This window comes from Protopterus annectens, chromosome 6.part0, assembly GCF_019279795.1.
Source record: "Protopterus annectens isolate FY-2018-M chromosome 6.part0, PAN1.0, whole genome shotgun sequence".
NCBI lineage: Eukaryota > Metazoa > Chordata > Ceratodontiformes > Protopteridae > Protopterus > Protopterus annectens.
In genome coordinates, this window is record NC_056737.1 from 56100148 (window position 1) to 56119213 (window position 19066).

Below are 19066 nucleotides of genomic sequence, written 5' to 3' on the forward strand. Positions count from 1 at the left end.
TCAAACCCCTGACAACTATGTAGTGCTAGCACAGTTCTCTGCAATTATTGGATGCACCACATGGGTTACCTTTTGTGGAGCACTCAGAACATATATGTGACGTTGAGTGACATCTGCAACAGGGATACAGTAGCTGTACAGTAGGTGACATACACATGCCTGTCGGCATGAACAGGTGCCAGCGTCAACAAAGCCACACTCTCACAAAGACACACACACATTGACACACATGGCAGGTCCAGGTGTACAAATCATCAGTTGTGGGATTGCCACATCACAGCACTGTGCAGGTATCCCATGCACCACACAGGTCATACGGGGGCTGTATGGGCGTAGGGTATGAGAAGGTGTCTGACATCAGACAGCATGCTTCAGTATGCCCGTGGGGGTTGTAGGGGGTGTGGATGTGAACATCTGCAGCATGCAACACACACACAAACACACAGGGTGCCAGTATTGACATGCATGGCTGCATGTCTGTACAGGTGTGTGGTGTTTGACTGTGCTAGATGGCTGTCCAGGGCTAGGCGATGGATTTACCTTGGCAACAGGCCACATGATGATGGTCTGCATTGTGGTTCAGGGATGTAGTGTCTGCATTTGCCTACACAGGTGGGTATTGTATCTCCCATCCGGTCACCTGGGTGACTACGGTGTGTGGACAATGCTGTGCATCGCTTGCCATGTCTGTGTCCCATCGTCCATGACATGGACAGCATCTGGGATGTGCACCCCTCTCACATGCATGTACAGTGACATGTGGAACTGTACCTGGGGTGTCCAGCCCATGTTGTCAACACAGATTATCATCAGATGTGCCAGTCCTGTCCACCTGTGGTGGGAGCTGGTAATGGCCAGCAGCTTTACCCTGCACCTACATGGAGCACATGGTATTAGCATTCCTTGGTGTCAGTGGCATCTGTCCATACGGGCATGTTGTCAGGCATGGTATGTCCATTGTGGGTTACATGTGATGGCACCACAGGTGGTGCAGGTTTCCATTGAGGAACATGGGGGAGGTGCACTGTCTGCACGTATGTGCATATTGGACAGATGGACTGGGTGTCATGCCCTCTGTGACCCTCCGCTGTGACTCCATAGTTACTATCAGTGGCCAATATGCAGTGTAATGCCCACATATTGGCTGTTACCTAGCATATGTGTGTGTGTATGACACATGGGGTGAGAGTGTGCTCTGGGTAATACTGGGGTTGCTAACTGTGATTGCCTGGCCTTGATGTCACATGTCTGGGTATGGCTATGCACCTCGGCCTTTCAGCCACATCACATGTGTTATCCCAGTATGGTGGACATTGTGATATATAGTATGGCCGCCATATAAGAAATATGCAAAACCCACTCCACATTGGCCACAGGTGTCACAACCCACAACCACCTCTACACAGGTTACAAACACACACACATACACACACATACACACACACACACACACACACACACACACACACACACACACACTCGCACACTTGCCATATCTGGGAGTAGAACCTCTACCTAACTAGTGTATTACACTACAGCACTACGCAGTTATAGTATGCGCAGCGGATATTAAACAAACACTACCTTTCTTTCCACTCCACTAACTACCTTGATTATAGCAAGCTCAGATACTGATAAGCCAGTATTTATTATACAGCAGGAACTTCTTCTTGTAACATTTGTTAATGTCTGTTATGTACTTCACAGATAAAGATTCTAGTTGTCTACTGATGTACTATGTTCTTCACCTGTAAATATGTTGTAAGTAATTGCTATGTAAATTGTTAATCGCTATGTAATCCAATGTAACTACTGTCTGCTTATTTTATCTGTGGAGCTCTTCTCCCCGGGCCTCCGCTGAAAATGGACCTAAGTCCAGTCGGACACTCCCGGTCAACAAATATAAATAAATAAATAAATAAATAAATATTACTGGAGTAGTCCTTGCCCAAAAGTGTATTTCACAATGACTGACATCAGCGGGATTGCCAAAGTAGGGCATTTGAAATGACTGCGAGAGACTAGCCTAAAATGCATTGTTACCTACACAGACAGTGACACACACAATATATCCAGAACTGCTATGTGTGGGGAAGGAACCCTACCATGCTTCTAATTCACAATACAGTAGTATGCAGTTACAGGACATGCTATGGTGATTGCTGGTCTACAACCTTCCCAGGGGTGTATTTCTAGGTGGGTGACATCTGCAGCCTTGCCAAAGTTGGGTATGTGAAATGTAAGGGGTGTGAGTACCTAAAAGCATTGCTCTCTACACAGTCAGACATGCACGCATACACACACAGTTGGCAGGTCGGGGTAGGAATTCCCAACTAACTCCTTAATCACACTATGGCCATATGATGTTATGGGATGTGCTACGGAGATTACTGGGCTATGATTGTCACGGAGGTTAATTTCAAGGTGTGTGACATCAGCAGCCTTGCCAAAGGTGGGTATCTGACTTGTAAGGTGTGTGAGTAGCCTAAAAAGCATTGTTCTCTACACAGTCAAACATTCACACAAACACAGATACACACTCACACATGCAGTTGCCAGGTTTGGGGTTGGGACTCCTGCCTAACTAGTTTATCACACTATAGTGGTACACAGTTACGGGATGCACTACAGAGTTTACTGGGCTACAGCCTTCCCAGAGGTGTATTTCTAGGTGGGTGACATCAGCAGCCTTGCCAAAGTTGGGTATGTGAAATGTAAGGTGTGTGTGTACCATAAAAGCATTGCTCTGTACACAGTCAGACATGCATGTATACACATGCCATAGTGTGATTAAGGAGTTAGTTGGGAGTTCTAACCCCTGACCTGCCAACTGCAGGTCAGGGGTTAGAACTCCCAACTAACTCCTTAATCACACTATGGCCATACGATGTTACGGGATGTTCTACAGAGATTAGTGGGCTATGATCATCCCAGAGGTGTATTTCAAAGTGCGTGACATCAGCAGCCTTACCAAAGGTGGGTATTTGACTTGTAAGGGGTGTGAGTAGCCTAAAAAGCATTGCTCTCTACACAGTCAGTGACAGACAGACATGCACACATACGCACACAGAGACACAGACTCACACGTGCACAGTTGCCACCTCTGGGGTTTGACCTCCTACCTAACTACATTGTCACACTACAGCAGTATGCAGTTACATCATGCACTACAGAGATTACTGGGCTGCAGCTTTCCCAGGGGAGCATTTCTAGGTGCGTGACATCAGCAACCTTGCCAACATTGGGTATGTGAATAGTAAGGGGTGTGAGTAGCCTAAAAGGCATTGTTCTCTACACAGGCAGTGAGAGACAGACACACACATGAACAGTGACACACACTCACACACACAATTGCCATGTTTGGGGTTAGAACTCCTACCTAACTAGTCTATCACACTACAGCAGTATGCAGTTATTGGATGTGCCATAAAGATTATTGGCCTACAACTCTCCCAAAGGTGTATTTCACATTGGGTAACCTCATCAGGCTTGTCAGGGTACCACTATGGGGTGGCCGGTGTGTGCATGGCCCATACACCATTCAAGTAGGGGTGACATGCCACAAGCGGCCACACAAAGGGTCATATGTCAGAGGTACGTGTATAGGGTAACTAGCTGACTACGTCCTTGTACAGCCATGTTGCACAGCTGGCACGTGGACCACATAGTCTATGGTGCTGACAGGTACTGGTCAATAGTAACTGTAGTGCGTGACATCTGCACCTGATGTATTTGGGGCACTTTGGCTGTGTGCTGGGTGGGACAGGTGTGGATGGCTTCTTGTCACGGTCACCCTCTTCCACACATCTATATCCATCTACCTTTGGCTTATTATGGTGTGTTGTCCTTTTATATATATATGTCTGTATTCCTGTCCACTGTGTGTGCAAGGCATGAGTGGTGTATACTGACATATGTCTGCACTAACAATTGCAACCGCTGGATGTGTCTGGCCCACTGGCGTTTGCATACATGGCCTTCATTTCTCTAAGTGTGTGAGCATGCCCAGTAAGGCCATCTGTTTTGCATGTGTGGTTCATGTCTGGTGGTTTGTACTGCACAGCTAACCTTTGTGTTGTACACTAACAGGTAGCATGCTGTGTCTGCAGGGTATCCACCAATAATTTGGCATTGACTGTTGCAACATGTCTGCATAGCGGGGGGAACACCTGACTATTTCTATGTTTCTACACAGGATTGGGGGTGGCGCACCTGACTGTTAGGGTGGGGGCACACCTGACAGTTGTACACATTTGCTAGGACTGTACTGGTATGTATTGTAGTCCATTTCAGTCAGTAGTCTTACCTATCGTGCTGGCTAAGCCATACTGGTGTACTACCATTCTTATCTTCTTGTCTTTTGATTGCATACACATTCGTTTCTGACTTCCTAGCCATCACAAGTGACATCCCACTACCTGGCCTGCTGTAGTCTGTCAGTGTAGGCCTGGGTGGGGTTACCCATACCCCTCATTCAGAGGCCATATATGGCATTTGTTTGTGTTTGTCTACACCTGTCCTGCTGGTTGTGACTGTTGTTGGGTATGTGACCCCCTCTCCTGACTGGCATGTGTGAGTCCCTTATCTTGTGGGTGTCCCAGTATTGAGGGTGGTGCTGCAGGGCTGCCTATGTTGAATGCACATAGTACACTGCCTATGTATGGTTAGGCACAGGCAGTGTAATGTTTGGCATCCCTTTTACTGTATGTGAGAGTCAGAGAGAAGTGCTATTCCCTGGGTTCCTCCTGTGTCAGTGTATGTGCTATGCGTTGCCTCTTTGCCAGGGCCAGGGCATACTGGGCACACCTCCTTCTGCCTACTTGGCAGGCTCAGGTTGTTCCTTCTCTGAGTCACTCTGTGTCTGTGCATGCCTTGGCATTGGTGGGGGGCTATGTGGCCCTGCCCCTTGCTGCTCCTGCTGTAGCTGTTTCCACAGGATCATATTGTGTAGCATGGCACATACAAGGATGATTTGGGTACATGTAGTTGGTGAGTACTGCAAGGCTCCACTGGATGTGTCCAGGCACCAGAACCGTGACTTGAGCATCCCAAACACACACCCTATTATGATTCTTGTTTGTGTGTGTGCCTTATTATGGAGTTCTTGTTCAGGTGTGTGTGCATTTCTGATAGGCATCATCAGCCACGGCTCCAGTGCATATCCAGCATCCCCCACTAGGTGACTGTGTGAGATGTCCCCATTGGCAAATTTCTGTTACAGCTGCGTCAGATGCCAGATGTGGGAATTGTGCTAACTTCCAGGGCAGCCAGCACACACATTTAGTATTATGCCCTGGGCATCACACATGACCTGGCAGTTGATGGACGGGAAGCCCTTGTGGTTGATATAGACCCTACCCTGCTCAAAGGGTGGTGCTTTGATGCGTATGTGCGTGCAGTCTATTGCACCCACTACCTCAGGGTATTCTGCTATTTGCTGGAAGAAACGCATACTGCTGGCCAACGCCTCATGGGTGAGGGGGAAATATACATGCTCACCAACATGTGCTGCCATGGCATCCAGGAACTGGTGGAGTATCCTGGATGCTGATGCCTGTGAGATCCCCATCATATCCCTAAGTTGGCCTTTGGAAAGTACCTGTAGCTAGTATTCTTAGGCCTACACATACCTTCATTTCCACTGGGATGGGTTCCCCTCTGTTAGTTCTGTGTGTCAGGCATGGCCTGCAGAGCTCAACAATCTGCTGTAGGAGGTCCCTATCCCCCTTTAGCATTCTACTATCTCCAGCTCATGTAGCCCTTGGTAGGTTACCCTGGGTGTGTACATTATTTTTCGTCTCCTCACTGTGGGTTGGTCGGCAGCATTCCCATCCTCACCACCCTCATCCTCTTCCATAAGTTATATGATAGCTATTGCAGCCCCAACATTTTTCCGTTGTGAGTGTTAAAAGTTCCCCCCTTGTTTGTGTGGGAAAAACCGGAAGGGTAGGTGTTTGCATGGTTTATAGTGGCGTTCTGGGCTGGGCTGGTCTGCTGCCTGTGAAATTGGCTGGTTCTGATACATTTCACCTGGCTGTGACCCTAGTACCCCTTGATTAACTTCCTACTGCTGCTTTCCCTTCCCATTGCCGTTCTGTTTCATCCCAGGGGCACACCACGCAATCAGTGTACTCCAATGTGCACACTGCTGCTATTTCTTGGGTTCAGTTCCTTTATTTTCCTGTAGATCCTGTTGCGCTGCACGCAAACCCACTTACACTTTGTCATATGTGCTGGGCAGATTTAGACATACCCCCTGGCTTTTCTCTGCTAAGCTGGATGCAACCCTGAGCCACAGGGCTCCAATCCACTGACAGTATGCCTGACACTCCCGCACATGATGTCACCTACCTCCTACTCTTGTGCTCAGCTATTCATACTCTTACACTGTTGGGACCTGCCTCACATGCTGGGGAAAACCGGGATTCACTATCTTTCCCCTCATTTGCATAGGATTGCCTGTGAATGCATAGTTACATGTGTCACACTGTGCCTCCCCCTTAGCAACCACTATTCACTGGCCAGGTTGCCTTTTGCCTGCAATTGACTTGCATGATGGAATACTGATTTTAGTTAGACTGCTTTTTTTTTTACGTTTATTTTCTTATTTCCCCACCGATCCCGTTTGCGCGCCGCTGCCCTATGCTTCAACGGCCATGATTGGCAGACATATCATAAAAGTTGTATGTTGTATATTTTGCATTGTTTGCAATGCCAATGGCCTTCTACTTGGCCACTGGCATGCTTCCTTAATGATATGCAGCCTTTAATTGGTGCTGTCATAGCTCTGTTTTGGAGTTTGCAGTACAGTACTCGGTTACTAACAGAGTACAATACTGCATATTATGCTAGTCCTGCACGCCCTGATTCCTGCTTCCTGGATAGCAGATTTACCTTATTTGCATGGTTTTCACCTGCAAATGGGGTAATTTGCATACGAGGGCTGGGAACGTGCAGCACTAGTGTTAGTGCCACCATATTAGCAACATTTTCTCTTACACTAATCATGCATGCCGTGCAAGCTTTTGAGAATCCAGGGGATAGTGTCAGGAAAACACTTACTTTTGTCTCACAGCATGCATAAAATCAAATGCAGTTCTAATCAAATTAAACTTATAGCTGAAAGGCTGCTGAAAGAATGTATGGATGCAAACTGTGCATTTCTTCTAAAATATCTAGTGATGTCATTTTGGAGTGGACTGGGGACTGGGAAAGTAAGCCAAAACAAAGACATGGGCATGTCTGTCCCCATCCCAAAGTTAGAGGCTGATTCTGCTAAAGCTTTGCTGATATATTAGTGCTATGTGTTTTATTAATGAATGCATACATTTGATAACTGGTTAAATGACTGATATAAAAAGCCCTTTACCCATGATTTCTGCACTCACAGATACAGTTATACCTAAAAAAATAGATAAAAAAAGATATACACACATCAAAGCATATAAAAAACTGTCAGCTAACACAATGTTAGAAGTAGTGCGTGGTACTATTAGCAATTTTATGACTTATAGTTCAGAGATAAATCTAACTTTTCTCTGAATACTATTCATTTACTAGTTTCTTAGACTGCACTAAAAGAGGTTGCTGTATAAAATGGTGGCAAGAAAAGAAAAACATTCTATTCTTGGAGTGATATAAATTCTGGGCATAGCCAAACTTAATACCATCAAGGCAAAACACAGGGACAATTCAGAAAACTTTGCTACATTGCAGTGAGGAAATTTTGTAATGAGAAGGCATGTGCAGAGTGAGTGCTATTCAGAGACACAGTTACTGCTAATAGGGAAAGTCATGCAGCAGTGCTGGCAGTGGCATATGCTATTGGAAATATAATTATATGGTAATGAGCAACATTATTAAAATGAGTGGCTTGGTATATGCAAATCTGGCAAACAAGATGGCAGAATCAATCTTTGAATATATAAATGCCATGCAAATGAACACTGCCAAATCACCATTTTCATGCTAAGGGAATTACAAAAAAAATGCCAGGGTTTGCCACTGCATTAGTAAATGATTAGCTGCAACAATCTCATATTGCAACTACAAATTATGACATTGTGTGTCATCAACCCAGCAGTCACTGTATCATCCAAATGCACTTAACATTTCTTGGACTCCATGACATCAGTATTGTGTACCAGTGCTATGTGGCTAGGAAGATAATGTAAGACACTGTGGTAATGTGCTGGCCTTATCTGTACCCCAGTGGGTGTCACAGAGTGTCTATCCCAATGGATACCAAGGTATGTGTGGCTTTAAGTATACTAGCTACATGGACTGTTCATCAACCTACTGGGAACACAGTAGGAGTATCTCAGGCATATACATTGAGAATACTCCATCAGTTTCTAGATGCCATTCTTCAGCATATGAGGGAACATGCTTCTCACATATCACAAAGGAGAGAGAGACAGAGAGGGAGAGGGAACACCATGCAGTAATTCTGTCATATAGCTAATTTTCCTTTAGGTATTGGTGGCCATAGACTGCACCCACAATAAAATAAAGGTCCAAACTGGTGAACTGTGAAGGAGATACACATAACTCAAAGGGAAACACTCTGTCAACTGTCAGGTGGTCTGTAATACACAGGCTGTAATCTACAATGTGCGGCAGGCCATCAAGACAGTTATTACAACTTCCACATATGCGACACCTGTGAGCTATACCAACATTTTGAAAGGGGTGACTTCCCCCAGGGTCATCTTAGTGGTGATTTTGGAGATGTCCTGGAACCCTGGCTGATGCCATCCATTAGAAATCCACAGAATGAAACATATCAGAAATATAACTATGCCTAATCGCAAACAAGGAGCATTACTGAGCATGTGCTTGGGCTGTTGAAGGCATCTTTCACTGTGTGGATTCACCTGGTGGTGCTCTGCAGTATGATCCTGGCACATGTACAAGAATAGTGTCTCTGTGTGTAATTTTACCCAATATCACAATTAGGAGGTGGTTACAATGGGAGGTAGTTGCAGGAGGAGCAGTTGCCAGCACAACGGGCAGTGGAGGCTAAGCCAGATGTGGAGTCACTGGAGAAGGCAGCAGCAGGGGATGATCATGCCAGATGGTGGTGGGTGCAGTATGCCATGTTACTGGTAAACAGGCAGTGGCTTGCACATAGCTTCTGCCCATAGTAAAAAGCAGATACTCTATAGTAAAAGTAATGTATGTAAAACCAAAACCATGCTGTACTTATACATACTTAGAATGGCCATACTGTGCTTCAGACATGGATAACCCAAGTAACAATGTTCAGGGGCAGTGCACAATTATCATTATTTGCACAGGTGAGGAGGGAGGATGTGTGGATGTATTTCACAGTGAAATGTGTGAGTGATGAGGACAATTAAAAGAAAGAGTGCAGTTGTGTGCATGGGATTTGAGTTGGGGGCATTAACATAAAAGGCATTCTGAATGACTGCTGTCACCAGCAGCTCTTGTGTGTGGACTGTATTGGGGGCTGTGGTGGTGTGAGTGAGTAATCAGCTGGGGAACAGCTGTACTAAGCACACAATCAGTCATGAGGGACTTGGACACCCAGGTTGACAGCAACCTGACTTTTGACCACCATGTTGCCTTCATTGTACAGAAGGCTTTATACATGGCCCACCTCATAAGTAAGGGTAATTCATCCAGGAACAAGGAGGTCATAACATCCTGGTATTCCTCCCTTATCAGACCCATTATCAAGTCCAAAGTCCCCTTCGGCATGTACCTTGCCAAGCACATGCAGCAGCTAGAGAGACCACAGAGGTTCCTGACAAAGACAACCCAGGGTCTCAAACCCCTGTTCTACACAGATACTGTAGGCTAAAATCCCTGTCCCTCTACTCACTCTCATACAGACTGTTCAGAGGTGACCTGTGTCTGGCTACAAGGCCATCTCAGACCCATCCTTGATGGAGTTGCTGCACATCTATAAGTCAAACTCCACTTGTATAGCCCACATGCAAGGCCTCAACCTGGTCTGTGACATTACTAGAACTTCTTGGTGGGATAGAATTGTGTCCCAAAGACTCCCCATCTGTGGAATTAACTTCCTATCCATGTCAAGCAGAGTACCTCACTAGCCCTATTTAAGTAGAATCTGGATGACTGTATGGGAAACAAAATAATTCACCTCTGGGATCCCACCAATGTTCCTGTTGGACGAGGCGATCAGGTGCTGACTTTGTTGGAACATGGGTGAAATTCTCAGCTAGGCCAATAGCCTAGTATAGTTGTGTGAACCTATGAACGTATGAACCTATGAGCAGTAGTTGCAACATATCAATATACTGAACAGATCCATGGCATGCATCGTAGAAGATTGAGCATCCAGTGCACTCACCCACCTATAAGAGCTGGGGCTACCAGGATTTGCATTATTGTACCATCACTCTGGCTAGATGTTGAATGACCATGATCAATGTCTGTTATGAGACATGCCACTGCTCTGACTTCCAGGACACCAGGGATGTCCTCTCCTAGCCATAGACATGTCTACAACAGATGTAGCTGTGGAAATGTTAGCACTGCTTGAGTGCAATCTAAATCATCTATGGCCATGATGGCAGGTGAAGCTGAGAGTATATGATACATTCTAATATGTAATTTAGCCTATCTGTATAATCCCACTTATGGGACATGACTCCAGTAGCCATCTCGAATACCCTACATCAGCCTTACTAACTCTGTCCTGTCTGTGGTGGTACTAGGTTATGCTTCCTTGATGGCCCTGCACATATGCTGGATTGCAGCTATTGACACATCAACTTGGTAACCATGCCTCCAGTGAGCATGCCCCCATGCATACCTCTGCACTCAAGGGGGTTAGAGACAGATCCTCATATGTTTCTGGTAGGGAGTGTGACGACTGTGCCCTGGCCCAGCAATCAAGGAGCCTCAATCCTCACCACTAACACCAGGGAGGTCATCTCATAGAAGAGAAGAGAGGAAAGGATGATTATATACACAGTAAAGTACAATTTCCCTTAAGTGCACACAGAGATCACAGTCAGTCTGGGGCTGGTCTCTCCCTTGCTCACCAGGTCCCCAATAAGACTCCCCACTGGCACAGCTATAGGGTCCAGGTCTCAGCCTAGCTGGGCAAGCTAAAACCTCCAGTACCCTCTCTGTCCAACCAGTGCTTCATGTCCCTGCCCAAATAGCTGACACAACACACACACACTTTGAGATAAGTATTTATACAGCTTCACAGACACTCCTGGGAAAGGCTGACACAGATTCTCCAGCTGTGCCCCTTTACCCAGACTATATGGTAGTAATTACTGCCATCACCCAACTAATAATATCAGCTACTAAAAGGCTGTTAAAAGGGTGCCCAATTATTACTGTGCAATATTATTATCCAATGATAGTATGACTAACAGTCAAGGCTTACTTTAGAGTGGCCTATTACAATAATCTCTATAAATATGCAATGTACTCTAGAGCTTATCTCTACACAAACCAGCCACAGGTAGAAGGTTTTAAAAATATTTAATAATAAATAATTAAAACACAAGACAAAACTACTATACCACAGAGATATCAAAGAGTTCAGAGATCACACAGAAACCTAAAATAATAGAGTAGGACAGGTCTGATTTCAAAGAAAAAAACATAATTAATTTTTACTAGCTTTAACTATTGCTACAAGAAATCACAGTGCTAAAACTTACACGTGAGCACAAGGCAGAGTGCTGATAAGCTGGATATCAAGATCAAAATTCACTCTTACCTCTTGTGAGAAATAGTATTTAAACATTACTAACAAACATGTCTCTAAGGCCCCCCCAAATTACATCATTTTTGACACTTAGTTTTTCCCAGTATTTTGCATCATCTTAACACCTGGTCTGAGTTCCCAGGCCACAAACTGCATTATTTAGCAATCTAACACCTACACAGAAACTTACAACAATACAAGGCATTTCAAAGCAATAAAGCACATTCCACATCTAAATTCTGGTCATAAACTTTAACCTTAAAACAATGGGCATGAAACCTTCATCCAGCCGCACTGGAGCCGAATTCTAACATGAAAGGGTCACAACATGCTTCACTAGGCCAGTAAAGTGCAATGTTGTCACATATTTTGCAGTTCCACATTTCACAGTATTATTTTCACTCAAGAAACATGCCTGTATTTTACATTTATTATCAAGACAACATGCCTGTATTTTACATTTATTTACAAATGTCAAAATTATATATCAGATTCTATTTGACTAGGCTGGCAGCCTTCGCCCATCTCTCCCCAATCGTCACAGGGAGTACCATATTTCCCCTGACAGCTAGTATCCCCAGTAACATGCCTCCTTGTATTGTATGTACCTTGTGGGTGTGTCTGTAGCCACAGAGGCTGTGTCCTTGATCTGTGTAAGGGATGCAGCAGTCACCTTCCCTGTGTTTAACACACACACACACACACACACAGACACATGCACACATCACACTATACTCCTTGAATGTGCCAGTTCACCCCCACCATCATATTAGAGGCTGCAGATCCTCCAAAATCAGGTGATGGCAGTACCATACTGGCAGTTCTCAATAGAGAGTCAAAAATGACCCAGCAACAAATACATACATGATAGTCAAGTGTAGGAATAGTAGCATTTGAAAACTAATCATTGAAATAACACACCTTGTGCAAACGGTCATTGAGATGGAATCCCTGATATTCAGGTATTGCGCAAATCAAGCAACTACTGTGATAGAAGAAGGGTTCTACAGACCCGGAGCATCTCTAGTAGATACTCTTGGTGCCATGAGAAGCTTTACACCAATATCCAGCACTGCACTGTGAGACCATGTGGAAGTGACATTCTCTCGGCCAAAATCTCCTCTGTCTTCATAAATGGTGACTTGACTGACAGCTCACTATATGTTGACTTACCCTCCCATGGCAGGTGGACAGATTATTTTTCATCAGCATGAGTAATGTTGATGGCCCTGTGATGGACTATTGCATTAGTAAAGTCTTGTCCACCAACAACATTAATGTCCATCACCAGATCTTTACAGATACATGGCTGGCAGGCTCATTTGGAAGCATCCTGCCCAAAGAGCAATCAGTCATGAACAGGGAGTGCCTGGAATAGCACCTTATTTTCTGCATCTGCAAACTTTGCTTTCCAGGTAGCTTTTTCATCAGGCTCAGTGCTGTTTTTTTGCTTGCTAAGCTTTTTTGGCATGCTTTGTAGGAATGGTATTAACATCTTGGTCATAAGTGCCATAGGAAACCCCCTTATTTATTTATTTACATTTGTTTACTGGGAAATTCTGACTGGACACAGGCCCTTTTTCAGCGGAGGCCCAGGGAGAAAAGCTCCACATGCATAAATTGCGTTACAGTATACAGCTTGACAAACAGTAAATAACAGAGCAGAATATACATAATATTAAATACAATTAAGACAGTAGATACATAGAATACCATAGATTAAAAACATATATTAAAACAGGTATTTATTTTGTTACAGTTTGATGGAATAAGAGCAAATAAAACATATTGTAATGTTGTAGAGGGAGTAGTACTTAGGTCAACAAGATCAATAGCATATAATTAAAATTGTAGGAGTATATTTTAGTCAGGAAAAGGGCAGAGCCAGTGTAGTTTTAGATGAGACTTGAGTGCTTTCTTGCACTGCCTGCTAGATGACAAGGAGGTAATAGAGGAGGGGAAGTTGTTCCAAAGTTTGGGTATGGCATAAGAGAATAATGCTTCACCTGAGGAACTGTTGGGTTTGGTGACCAGAAGAAGATTTTTGCTGTTGGAGCATAGAAATCTAAAAGAGCAGTAAGTTTGGAAAAGGTTCTGAAGTGATGGGATTTTATGAGGATGGTTTAATAGTTTGTGGGCAAAAGAGAGTTGATTTAGGTGAAGAAGTTGTGGGAGTTCAAGCCAGTCTAGTTCTCTTAATGAGTGGCAGTGATGGCTATGGTAGGATGCACCTGTTGCAAATTTTGCTATCTTATTATAGCAGTTTTCAAGTCGGTTTGAGTTATACTGTCTAAGTATGGTAAACACAAAACACGCACAACACATAGCCCACAAAGTCAGTGTGCCAAGTAGCCACAGCCCTTAAAGCTGAATAACACACCTGATACTCTTGTAATAGGTGACTTTATTGTCAGACACACTGACGTCCCGCTCACCAGGCTGAATAAAGAGAAGGTCACGGTGAGCTGCCTGTCGGGAGCTAGGATCTGCCACATAACGCAAGCACTCAGGTCACTCCAAAGCAAATACAAATATGACTCAGTCATTGTACATGCTGGTGTGAATGACCTGAGACGTACCTCCCTGGACTACATGAAAAGAGACATAGAGGAGCTCTCTGATCATGTAGCCCAGGCTGGTATGACCCTGACCTTGAGCAGCATCTTACCCTCACCTAGAATGATGCAACAGTACAAAGACAAAATGATTGATTTTAACAATTGGCTAAAATTTTGTTGTCATTCAAAGGGGATCCAGTGTCTGTCAGCCTGGGATGACATGCTAGACAAGCCACGTTGCTTCGCTAGGGACGGCTTGCACCTGTCACCACTGGGCTTTCAGATATTGGCAAAGGCACTTGCCACCCCCATAGTGCCTTTTTTAGGCAAGGCTCAAAAGTCAAACCCACCCCCATAGACAGCACAAGGAACAAGAAACTAAGGGTAATGCTGCTTAACGCCAGAAGTCTTAACCTCAAGATGCACGCACTCGAAGCTCTCCTCAGTATGGAGAACATCGATAGGCTCCAGAGAGCACCCCAGCACTACCAGGCTATACCTCATATCATGCTTTTTGGCCCCAAAACTTGGACCAAACCACAAAAGGAGGGGGAGTTTCCATATTTATCAAGGATATCCACACCTCCAGGTTAGTGGCATTGCATGAAGTATTGGAGACCATCCATGTGCAACTAACAGTGGGCAAGACTGCTTTTCAGTTTATAGCATCTTACAGACCACCCTCTCAAAGTCAGGAATCCCACTCGGCTTTCATGAAAACATTGGAAAACATGAAGATCTCTCCGAACACCATTATATTGGGTGACTTCAACTACCCAAACATTGACTGGGAGCACTACTCAAGCCCCAGCACCTTAGCCCAAAGGTTCCTGGAAATTATAAACTCAAATGCTATGGAACAACTAGTCACCACTCCCACAAGAGGGGACAACATACTAGACCTGATCATTACCAACATAGGGACTCTATGCTCCACACCAGAAGTATATCCCTCATTGGTAAGATCAGACCATAAATTAATTTCACTGGATGTCCACATCCCGACCCCACCCCCAGCCCAGAAAACCACAGTGAAAAACTTCACAAAAGCGAACTTCTCTCTTCTCAAAACCAAAGTGGAATCCTTCAAGGCCCCAGGGCCAGTGGAAACTACGGCCCAAACTGCAGAATCCTATATAAACGCATTCTACGGACATCTCCAGGAATGCATGGATCATGCTATCCCAAACAAAACCAAGACCCAATCATCCAAAGGCAGGCGTCCAGTCTGGTGGACCCCTGCCATAAATAAACTGTACAACAGAAGGAGGAAGCTACTACATGATAGAGCAAAATCCCTAACAGGGAAGGCATCTCTGATCAGTACTAGCAAAAAATTACAATCCCTCATAAAATCCTCCAAGGCCAGCTTCGAGAGAAAAATTGCACAGGACACCAAAGACAATCATAAGGCTTTTTTCGGTTATGTTAGGAACCTGGGATGCAACTCCCAGACTTATTCTGAGTTGATTCTAAACGACAAAAAATACACTGAACCCATAGACATCGCCAATATCCTGGCAGACAGGTTCAGTGCAAACTCCCCCCCCCCCCACCCAAAAGAGCAAGTATCTATCCCGGCAGAGGACTGCCTCCCAAACATCTCTGATGCTCAGGTGAAGGCTGCCCTCTCCAAAGCAAAAAACACTGCTTCCATGGGACCAGATGGTGTCCCAGGTTGCGTCCTACATGAACGCCAAGAGGAACTAATCCCTCAAATAAAACAGCTATACAATCTCAGCCTCAATACAGGATATGTGCCCACAGAATGGCGTACAGCAACAGTGGTCCCACTCCACAAAGGTGGAGCCTCTACGGACCCTGGAAACTATCGCCCCATAAGCCTGACTAGCTTAGTCTGCAAGGCTATGGAGAGGATCATCATGGAGCTCATAAACAAAGACATTGGAGACCTACAGACACTAGATCCTACCCAGTTCGGCTTTGTCAAGGGCAGATCCTGCCTTTTGAACCTGGTTGACTTCTTCAAAACAGTCACCAAAGCCATAGATGAAGGGAAGGTAGTCCACACAGCCTATCTGGACCTTGCAAAGGCATTTGACACAATACCCCACTCGGGCATCATAGATAAGCTATCCAGCTTAAATATAAACCCCTATGTCACAAGATGGGTCGCAAACTGGCTCAAAGACAGAACCCACAGAGTGAGAGTTGCTGGAGCCATGTCAGACTCAAAACCGGTCACAAGTGGCATCCCACATAGTTCTGTCCTGGGACCACTCTTGTTCGGTATATGCTTTTCCAAGGTACAGGCAAACGTGGGAGGACTATGGCTCACCAAGTTCGCAGACGACTGCAAACTGGGCGTCATAATCGACTCTCCAGCTGACACAAACATCCTTCAAAAAGGTCTCACAGAGACAGATAACTGGTGCCAGCGCCATGGTTTAAAGCTAAATGCCAAAAAATGTATAGTCATACCCTTTGGCAAAAACAATGTGCCCACAAGTTACCACATAGGCGGAAACCCATTAAGTACAGAGAAAGTTATTAGGGACCTGGGGGCCCAAGTTGATAGCAATCTCTCCTTTGAAAACCACATTGCCAAAGTGGTTAGAAAGACCTTCTACATAGCCCACCTCATCACGAAGGGTTTCACATCTAGATCAAGAGAGGTAATCGTGCCCCTTTATTCATCCCTCATCAGGCCTATCATAGAATACAATGCCCCTTTTAGTGTGTACCTTACCCGACACCTGCAGCAATTAGAAAGACCCCAAAAGTATCTCACCAAGAGGATCAAGGGTCTCAAACAGATGCCATATGCTGCTCGGTTAAAAAAACTCCAGCTCTACTCAGTTGCATACCGCCTACTTCAAGGCGATCTATGCCTGACATACAAAGCTATGTCAAATCCAGAATTAATGGACATGCTCCACCTCAGTAAATCTAAATCCCTTAGAGCCACACACTCGAGGGACTTGAACCTCAGCACAGAAATAAATAGAACTTGCTGGAGGGACAGGTTCATAACCCAGAGGCTCCCTTTGCTCTGGAATAGAATTCCAGTTTATGTGAGGCAGAGCACCTCACTGAATCTTTTCAAGAAGAATCTCGATAGGTGGATGGGGGATCGTAGGTTTGTTCCAGGTATTACTCCCGTGTCACTATTAGACAGAGGCACAGTAAACTAAACCTTAAAAAGAGCACAGTATACTCAAATCAAGGGGTGGTGTAAGCCATACAGAATCGGGCTAGGCTTATAATTGCCCCAGGGCAGATAGCCTAATATGAACCTATGAACCTATGAACCGGTGATGCATAAAGTAAGGTGGATATTAGTTGGGAGTAGGCAATAGAGGTTTTAGCTGCCTTGGTTAGGTATAGTTTGTTTCTATGAAGTGCACCAAGTTTTTTATGTACTATTTTCATGGTAAGAGATATATGGACATCAAATTTGAGTTTGTTGTCAATCTCCACACCAAGACGTTTAGTGTGATCTGAAAGGGAAATAATGGTATTTTCTTTGGCGAGGATCTTGAAGTGGGTGACTGTTTGGTTGGATTTGGAGGGTTGGAAGATAAGGAGTTTGGTCTTGTTAGGATTTAGTAGAATATGAGAATTTTATAGCCAGCTTTCTACTGATGAAAATGATTCTTGTGTGATGTTTTGAAGTTCAGGTAGAGTGGGGGCACAGCAGATGAGGGTGGAGTCATCTGCATATATTTGAGGGAAGCATGCTTTGTAGAGGTATGTAGATTGTTGGTGAACAGCGAAAATAGTAGAATGCCAAGGATGGCGCCTTGGGGCACACCGAGAGAAACGGGGAGACGAGGTGATAGGATGTCTTTCCAGATGACTGACTATTGTCAGCTGGTCAGATAGCTTTGGAACCATTTCATGGCAGAGTGAGAGAAGGAGAGATTATTGAGAATGGAGAGTAGCATTTTGTGTGATACCATGTCAAATGCCTTAGATAGATCAAGAAATATAGCAGTGGAGAATAAATCATTGTTTTTATGATGGAGGATAGTGTTGGCAAAAGATATCAAGGCAGTAGTTGTACTTTGATATGGCCAGAAACCATGTTTGGTTTTGGAGAAGAGATTGTTAGTTAGGAGGTGGTGAAGTACCTGAGAGTTAATGGATTTCTCCAGCATCTTGGAGAGTGGAGAGAGGATGGCGATAGGGCTGTAATTGGAAAGAGCAGTGGAGGAGCCTCCCTTGTGAAGGGGAATGATGTGTGATATTTTCCACAGAGAGGGTACATATTTTTTATATGGATCAGTTAATTAGTATGGAGATAGGATAGAACAGGCAAATTGTTTTACCTAAAAGGATAGTACAAGGCCAGCCTGACTGTGTTCTCATGTACTCTGAGTATTGCTAATCAGTATGTTCCCAATGGGGTTAACAATCCATGAGTACAATTGCCTTACCCTTGCAGTATTCCTCTCTCCCTCGCCCTTCAGTACAACCACCTTACCCTCACAGTACCCCTATCACTCCACTTGTTCATTAACTCATAAAAGTATTGTCAAAGGTATATCATTATATACTTAAGTACCACAGCAGCTAACATTGACCATAGTTTAAAAAGTAAAGCTGAAAAAGTAGGACTTACCTTGTCAAAATTTATGAAAACTGCTGTTTTAGAAGCAATAAGTGTTTGATACACCTGTTGCATATTTCAAAGTCGCTTCTCAAAGAGTTTTTCTATATGCAATTGTATTCAGTACCTTCGCCCACACTTATATCATACAAATTCAGGTGCCTGGACATGGTGATTATGCAAATGATGGCTCAGCTCTAAATTACTGTTTGT

The 19066-nt window shown here is 44.5% G+C and overlaps 1 protein-coding gene across 2 annotated transcripts in view; it reads right to left on the reverse strand.

The window, feature by feature from the left end:
* Window positions 1-19066, reverse strand: part of LOC122804157 — a 668452-nt gene that overhangs the window by 304647 nt on the left and 344739 nt on the right. The gene's annotated exons all lie outside the window — the stretch shown is intronic.